Raw genomic sequence first — 8,952 nt, forward strand, 5'->3', positions numbered from 1 at the left:
CTGAAGCAACTTCCACCACCACTGTCTATTGTTTGATTTCAAACTACAACCACCACCACCTCTATATCCTCAACCTTTCTTGCCATTCCCTTCACCCTCTTCCATACCTACCGCCATCATGTTGTCACCTCTTCCACTATTACTTCTTTGGTTTTCTCTACCTAGTTACTCCCCCTCTTCAGAGTAGGGCTGTTCATAAGAATGCCCAACCCGACCAAACTGACCAACCCAACCCGAATTGGCTGGGTTTTCATTAATACTGGTCAATTTCGGGTTGGGCACATACAAAAACCAATATCCCGGGTCAGTTTCGGTTTCACATAAGAAAATCGAAACCGACCCGACCCGAACCGAACTAGTCTTTTTTCTACTAGTTTGGTAGTTCCTACTTTCTAGTTTGAGTAGTTTCCTAATTCATACTAGTCTTCTAGACTTCTATTAGAAATAGAAGGCCCATTAGGCAATTACAATTAGAATTCAATTAATTAGGTGTTCTTTTTTAGTTTTTTACCTAGATTAGGAAATTACAATTAGAATTCAATTAATTAGGTGTCCTTTTTTAGTTTTTTACCTAGATTTGGCAATTACAATTAGAATTCCTAGTTTTCTACTAGTCTTCTAATTCCACTTTTGTCTTCTCTTAAAATCTTCAATTCTCTAACTTAACTTGGTTGGTCCGCCCCCCTCAACTCAAGTCCTCAACTCAAGTCCTCAACTAATTCAGAGTTTATTCAGCTTTGTACAAGAGCAAAACCGAAACCGACCAAAACCGACCCAACCCGACTCAAACTGACCAGGTCAGTTTGGCCTATCAGTGGGTCGGTTTCGGTTCCCACCTCTGGTAACCCGACTAGGTCAGGTCGGTTGGGAAAATCCCATGAAACCGACCCAACCTGACCCGTGAACACCTCTACTTCATAGTAATGAATTTAAAATCTTTATGTCTATTTTGTTGAATTAAAAAGAGGATATTTGAATCACTAGAAAAAATTTGTTAATTAGTTTTAGACAAAGAAGGCATTCCAACATTTTGAGAATATTACGGTAAAATTGGTATTTTAAAAAACATAATAGGCATCTTTATTGAGTTGTTAACGGACTCTAAGTGATTAATGGATGGAGGTCCTATTTATGTTATATGAGGCCAACTTATAAGGCACATATAAGTTACTTTTGAGTCATATAATGACTTAATTACTTTACATACATAGTTTTCTTGTCTTCGTACTATAAAACCTTTAAATTTCTTAATGTAAATTTTGTTAGACAGTTTTGTATGCCCTTAGCTTCAATCAAAATGATGTACTTTATGAGTTTATTGTAAATGAATAAAAATGCATATTTGATTCATGTTCCCTTTGTATATTTCTGTGTAATACCCTTAAACTGGACACTTAATGAGACTCGTGTTAGTTTAGAATGTTCATAGCCAGTGGGTTGGTCTGGGGAGACCTATCCTGACAATGCTGACACTGTGGTGCCACCAAGTCGGTTGGGGTGGCCTATCTCATCTGTCAGGGTGAGACCCTAGGCACATACAGAGTAGGATTAATTGAATCTATGAATTGGACCAGATTTCCAATATTACCCTGAACCTTGGAGATTGATGGGCAAAACTGGAAAGTTACACCCGACCCCTAGACTCGATTATGATACTACACTATGTGTCGGATTGGGTTGTCTTTGATATACCATTCAGTGAGATCTTTAGCGGGGGTCAAAACCTGGGTATGTTGGGATAGTCTGAGAGTTCATCTGAGTGGGTGATCATAGTGACAGGATCAACCCCTTTGTCGAACAAAGGTAATGATCGGGGATGCACTCTCACTGATGGAAACCAAGATTGCCGGCAGCCGATTTCAATCATTGAGATTTGTTTTGCAAAATATTTTATATGAGATATAAAAGTATATATATTATGGTTTCGAAATGATTTGCAAAAGGTTTTAATTCCCGAGATCCATATAAGCAAAGAGTGCTACACTATTCCTTGCAGCCGAGGGAGAGGTCCTCTCTTGTCGAGCAGTGTATAATCATTATGGGTTGAGAGATTAAGTGTAAGACCATTGAGGATAATACCTGATAGGCTAATCTTGCATCTGCCCACAGTCCCTAGGTGTTACAAGGTGGCTTGGCCCAGGAACCACTTAGGGTAAGTGTTGGACCCATAGAGCCCATGAGATGGGTTTCAGGGGGTGCACTGTCCATAACAGTGTATTCGGCTAGGCCTTGTAACAAAGGTTGGGCCGAACCCATTGGCTGATGTGTAAATCAATGTTTGGGTCCCACGCCATACAAGGAAGCCCAATTGGGCAGCAATTTGGAAGGCTAAGTGAATACATAACCTTAAATGGGCCTTAAGCCCATTTCGAACTGGGCTGGTTTGACTAGTCATTTAAAGGGACGAATTCTGAGATGGCTCAGCTGATAAGATTGGGCCCAGACCCTATCCACTTAGAGAGTCCAAGATCTAAATAAGATTTAGATCTGGAAGCCTCCTAATTAGATTAGGAGATGGCTGATCTGATCTGCAGATAAGATAAGGGTTATCCCTTATCACTTAAAGGGACTTCTTATCCAGATGATTTGGATTAGCAACTCCTAATGGGATTAGGAGCTGATCCCTTTAAGTCTATAAAAGGAGGAGTGGGCGGCAGCCTTTAGACATACAATACACAATTCCTGTCTTCAGAGCTGAAATCACAAGAAAAGAGAATTTCTACTCCCTACAAATACTCTCTTGCCGCCTCCTTTCTGCAGCTGCCGTCTCCAGTAGTTCGATCTCCTATTATACAGGAGTAATCAAGATTTGATCTTGATAACAATCTTTTGGAGAAAAAAATGATTGGAGCTGTATTCACAAGCCATCCTGTTGATTTTTGTAAAGGGTCAAGTTCTTTTGGAAGAACACTGCTGATTCTGCTCCATCCTGCACTACGCCATCTTCAGTGAGAGTAGATTTTGGATCATTCCTTGGGCGTGAACACCTCCATTGGGAGATACTATTTCTCCGTATCAGGTATAATCCCTTCCTACTCCTTTTGATTCAAATTTGGTTCAGTTTATGCTTCAAGAATGATCATTGAAAATATGATTTTCTAAATAGGGAATGTGATTCCCAGTTGAAGGGAGAGAAAAAATTTTTGAAATTCGCCCCCTTATTCCGCAATCTTTGGGCGTCCATGTGATGGATATCCTATCCCTTCAAATTTCTTCTTCTAATTATCCATTTAAGAATGTTGTTTTTGCATCCATTTGGTGAATTATAAGTTTGAATATGGATGCTATAACTAATAAGACTCTAATTGTAGTTAATCTTGCAATAAGGGAATATGTGTCAAAGAAATCTATATCTTTCTTTTGTCTGTAAGCCTTAGTAACTAATCTGACCTTAAATTTATCTATTGTGCAATTTGTCTTTACTTTCTTCTTAAATATCCATTTATAGTGCAATGCCTTAGTCCTAGGTAGAAGATCTACAAGTTCCAAAGTGTGATTAGTGATCTAATAATCTATTTCACTTTTTATTACTTCTTTCCTAAATATTGCATCAGGGGAGCTTACTACTTCTTGATATGTTAGTGGGTCTTTGTCCACCAAAAAAGTGAACATTCCATCACCCATGTTTGTTTCTCTCCTTTGTATTTTACTTATCCTAAAATCTGGTTCTTGATTACTAGATTCAAGATTTTCTAGACTAGGTGTCTTGAGCATTTAATTCTTGTTCTTGGTTTCTACTACAAACTTGAGGTGGTTTTCCATTTATTTTTTCCTTTTTTAATGGGAAAATATGCTCAAAGAATCCTATATCCCAAGACTCAATTATTGTATTGTATTCTACAATATTTTCTATTGTTCTACTTATAAGAAATCTATAGGCTACATTATGTTGTGCATATCCAACAAACAAATAGTCACATGTTTTAGGTCCTAGTTTCTTTCTTTTAGGTTCAGGTATCCTAACATTTACTAAACAATCCCAAACTTTCAAATAGTTTAGGTTGGGTTTCTATTCTGCCAAAGTTCAAATGGAATGTGTCCTTTCTGCTTAGGAGGTCTTGAAGTTTGGACGATTTTTGTGATTATTTTAGAATAGTTGCGTTATGTTAGGATTTAGATAGGTAGTGGGGACCACAACAATTATGTGAGTCCAATTTTTATTATATTTTTGAGTCCTATTCAAACTATTATATTTTTTATTGTAAATAACAAGTGAAGGGGGCAGCCAGAATATTGCTCTCTTCTCAAAATCTTTTCTTCTCCTCTTCTCTTTCTCTCTTCCTTCTCTCTTCAAGAAAACACCCTTTTCTTTTATATATATATATATATATTTTTTAATTCAGTAGATTTCTACTTGGTATCAGAGCCAGATTTAAGGTTCTTGAAGCATTCTCATGCAGCCATAGATTGGCCGATTGCATGAAGTAAGAAGAGGCTGATCGATCTGCTTTTGATTGCCCAATTCTTGGATTTTTTGGTGAGGTCGAGTCATCAGGAAGGTGATCTTCATCTTGGCATCAAAATCAGGAGGAACTGGAGTATGGGGAAGAGTCCTAGAAAAGTTGGACTCTCTAGCACATAGGTATCATTTGATTTCTTTTATTATTCTATAGAGGGCGATTAGCTTTCTGGACCTTTCTAGGCCTTCTAGAGTGGTCGTTTTAGTATTCTCTCTATCGGGAGATGTTGGAAGGAGAGAAATTTCTCTCCGATTAGGGTTTTTTTTTTCCTAGAAGGGTTTGTTTCTGTGTATGTTTCTTAAAATTGTTCTTGGAAGCTCTCAACTATCTTCTTTAAGTCTATCAAATTGTTTAAAGTAAGATGGAGAATTGGAATACCGAGCTGAAATCCACTGGTACCATGGAACTAGGTGTTGGAAGTGGTAATGATGTCACTAGGAAGGAAAGAAAACCATATATAGATTCCTCTTGATGGGTACAAGAGAATTACATGATGTCCTAGTTGTGTAATTCTATGCTACCTCACATGGAAAAAAATTTCTGTGGGCTAATACTGCTAAGGAGATTTAGGATGGATTAACCAAAACCTATTCTCAGAAAAAGAATGTAGCCAAAGCTTATCAGCTAAGGAATCAAGTGATTAGTATAAAATAGGGAGATAAACCTCTTGCTATGTATTTCTCCATGTTGAAAACCCTTTGACAGTAAATAGACCACTTAGAAACCGTGATGTGGGAAAGTGTTAATGATGCAGCAACCTACCAAAAACTAGTAGAGAAAAATTGGGATTTTGAGTTCTTGGTAGGGCTGAACCTTGAATTTGACATTTCAAAGCAGCGTATTCTCTCCAGGGAGAGTGTGACACTCTCTCAAGCCTATGCCTTTGTTTCTAAAGAGAAAAACAAGAGGAATGTCATGTTGAGATTACTTGGGATTGGCCAATCGGCCATGGTTAGTATATCCAAACTTAAGCCGAATGGAGACAAGGGGAGTAGTGAGACTAGGAGGGAGGATAAGAAGGACTTGGTGTGTGATTACTATAAGAAACCTAAGCATACCAGAGATACTTGTTGGAAAGTCCATCCACATCTTATTCCTGCTCAAATCAAGAACAAGAAGGGAAATGCGAATGTAGCCACTATAGGAGACTCTTCGGCCCCTCTTTCCCAAACTGATTGGGAATTTATTGTAGTAGCAGCTATGAGAACAAAATTGTAAAGGTTTGGACAAGTCATGAGTAAAAAAGATTCTAGTCTTCCAGACGGACAGTAGAGTGCAGGATCCAACTACACAACCTCTTTGGCACATACAAATAGTTCATATGCAACTTCAAACCTTGCATCCACTTTAGGTAAGGAAGGACCTCCTTGGATTATAGACTCAGGAGCATCTGAGCACATGACTAATGCCCCTACCCTCTTTAGTTCTTATCAATTGTGCTCTGGTAGAGATAGTCTCTACAACAGATGGTTCTCATATTCCCATTGCTAGAAAGGGAACAATTAGAGTGACCAATGATATTACTTTATCCTCTGTGTTACATGTCCCTAAACTTTATATTAACTTGCTTTCAGTTAGTTCTTTGACAAAAAATCTGAATTGTTCAATGACTTTCCTTCCTGGTAATTGTGCTTTGTAGGATCTGTAGTCAAAAAAGATGATTGGGAATGGTCATGAGGTGAATGAAGTCTGCCTTCTGGATGAGATTCTGAGATATTAGAATCATCATGTTAGTTGCAGCAACAGTAGTAGATTAAAATTAGTGAGTTAGATTATGCTATGACATAATTGGCTAGGGCATAATTCTTTTAATTCTTTAAAATTTTTATTTCCAAAGTTATTTGAGTTTGTTCAGTTATCTACCTTGTAGTGTGAGAGTTGTCAGTTGGAAAAACATTGTAGACATTCTTTTAAACCAAGTGATAAAAGAAGTATGTTTGCTTTTGATATTGTTCACACTGATGTATGGGGACCATATCATATTCCTTGCATGGGTGGCTACCGTTATTTTCTCCTATTTGTAGATGATTACACACGACATTCTTGGATATATTTGATGAGATCCTACAATGAGGTCCTTAACTTGGTCCGACAGTTCCATCAGATGGTTCTCACACAATTTGGAGTAAGAACTAAGGCCTTTAGATTGTGTAATACCAGAGTATTTTGAGGACTTGACATTATACTTGTTAGGGCACATACACCACAATAGAATGGAGTAGCAAAAAGAAAAAATAGACATATTATGGAAGTGGCAAGAAGTTTTATGGCATGTGTTTCAGTTTCTATCCATTTCTAAGGAGATGTAGTTCTTACAACTGTGCACTTGATCATGTTCCTTCATGTATTTTGGGGTTTAAGGTACCATTCAACATTCTTTTTCCAGATGTAAAGATGTTTTACATTCCTTTGAGGGTTTTCGGTTATGTGTCCTTTGTTCACATTCTTGGCCCCCATCATAAGAAATTGGATCCTAAGGCCAAGAAATGTGTTTTCCTTGGCTATGATCAGAACCAAAATGGATATTGTTGTTATGACCCTGTGTCAAGGAGTAGATTTGTCACAATGGATATTACTTTTTTTGAATCTACCTTTTACTTCTCAAGTAGTTCTCCTTAGGGGAAGAGTTTTGGGGAGAACTTACAATTTGTTCATTTTCCTGTTTCCTTTGTGCCTCCATCACTAGAACCTCCATCAGTTTCTTTACCTGAGCAGCACCGGTAGATGATGGTTGACTCCATACATCCACAACCCACACCACTCTCCATCAGTCCTTCTGAATCTCCAAAGTCCACAGATGCAGTTCCAGGTATTCCCCCTGAGCCTAAGCCTGTCATTTCTTCTAATGATAATGTTCCTATACCTAACACTATTGTTGCATCTAATCTCACTGACTTTGATCTTCCCATTGCTCTTCGCAGAGGGATGAGAAAATGTACATCCCATTGCATTTCACACCATCTTTCTTATAGTGCCTTATCACCCTCCTACCGAGCTTTTCTTTCTCCCCTGAATTTTTATCTATACTCAGGAATGTTATTGAGGCTCTTTCCAAACCTGAGTGGAAAGTAACCATGCAAAAAGAAAGAGAAGCCTTGGTTAAGAACCAAACCGGGGAAATAATTGATCTTCCTCCAAACAAGGAAATAGTCGAATGCAGATGGGTGTTCACCATGAAGTATAGGGTTGATGGCATGATAGAGAGGTACAAGACAAGATTGGTAGAAAAAGGGTATAGTTAGACATATGGAATGATTATCTAGAAACTTTTACACCAGTAGCTAAGATGAGTTTAATTCATATTCAGTTATCTCTAGCAACAATCAACTCATGGCCTCTAATTCAGCTTGATGTTAAAAATGCATTTCTCAATGGTGATTTGCAGGAAAAGGTGTATATGGACATTCCAACAGGCTTTTATGAAAATATTGATAGAGGAAAGGTGTACAAACTCAAAAAATCATTGAATGGCTTGAAACAATCACGTAGGGCTTGGTTTGTCAGGTTCAGAGGGGCACTTATCCATTTTGTGTACACACAAACCCAATCTGATTATACCTTTTTGTGAAGAGGAGAGACACTATAGTGTCAATTCTGATTGTATATGTGGATGATATAGTGGTTATAGGAAATGATCTGGAAGAGATTGATGCTCTCAAAAGGATATTGCAATGAGAATTTAAGATCAAAGATCTTGGTGAGCTCAAATACTTCTTGGGGATTGAGGTTGCAAGATCCAAGCATGGGATTTTTATTTCTCAAAGAAAGTATGTTTTTAACCTACTATGGGAAACTGGGAAGTTAGGAACCAAACCAGATGACACTTCTATTGATCCAAACCATAGAACTAATGTTGTGGATGGAAAGTTGGTAAAAGATGTGGGGAGCTATCAGAGAATGGTAGGCTGACTACTGTATTTGTATGACACAACTAGATATTTCCTATGCCGATAGTGTTGTGAGTCAATATATGCATGCACCTCGGGTTCAACACAGGAAAGCTATTGATAGAATACTTGCATACCTAAAGAAGCACATCGATAGAGGCATTCTTTTTTCAAACCATGAAAATCTGAAACTGGAATCTTATACAAATGCAGACTGAGTAAGGTGTTTAGATGATAGGAGATCTACATCAGAAGTATGCACCTTCGTAGGTGGAAACTTGATTTCTTGGAAAAGCAAGAAGCAATCGGTTGTGGCTAGGTCAAGTGTAGAGGTTGAGTATAGATCCATGGCCCATGGTGTCTTAGAACTACTTTGGGTGAGATCTCTATTAAACGAGATTCGGGTGAAAGTAGATGAGCCTATGATGTTGTACTGTGACAATCAGGTTGCAATCAACATTACCCATAATCCAATCCAGCATGACAAAACAAAACACAATGAAGTTGATAGGCACTTCATAAGGGAGAGGGTAACCACCAGAGAAGTTTGCTTGCCTTATGTCTCTTTAGAGCCATAGTTGACTGATATTCTCACTAAAGAAGTT

Source organism: Nelumbo lutea, chromosome 7, assembly GCF_056320005.1.
Source record: "Nelumbo lutea isolate HS-2025 chromosome 7, American lotus-T2T, whole genome shotgun sequence".
Taxonomy (NCBI): Eukaryota; Viridiplantae; Streptophyta; class Magnoliopsida; order Proteales; family Nelumbonaceae; genus Nelumbo; species Nelumbo lutea.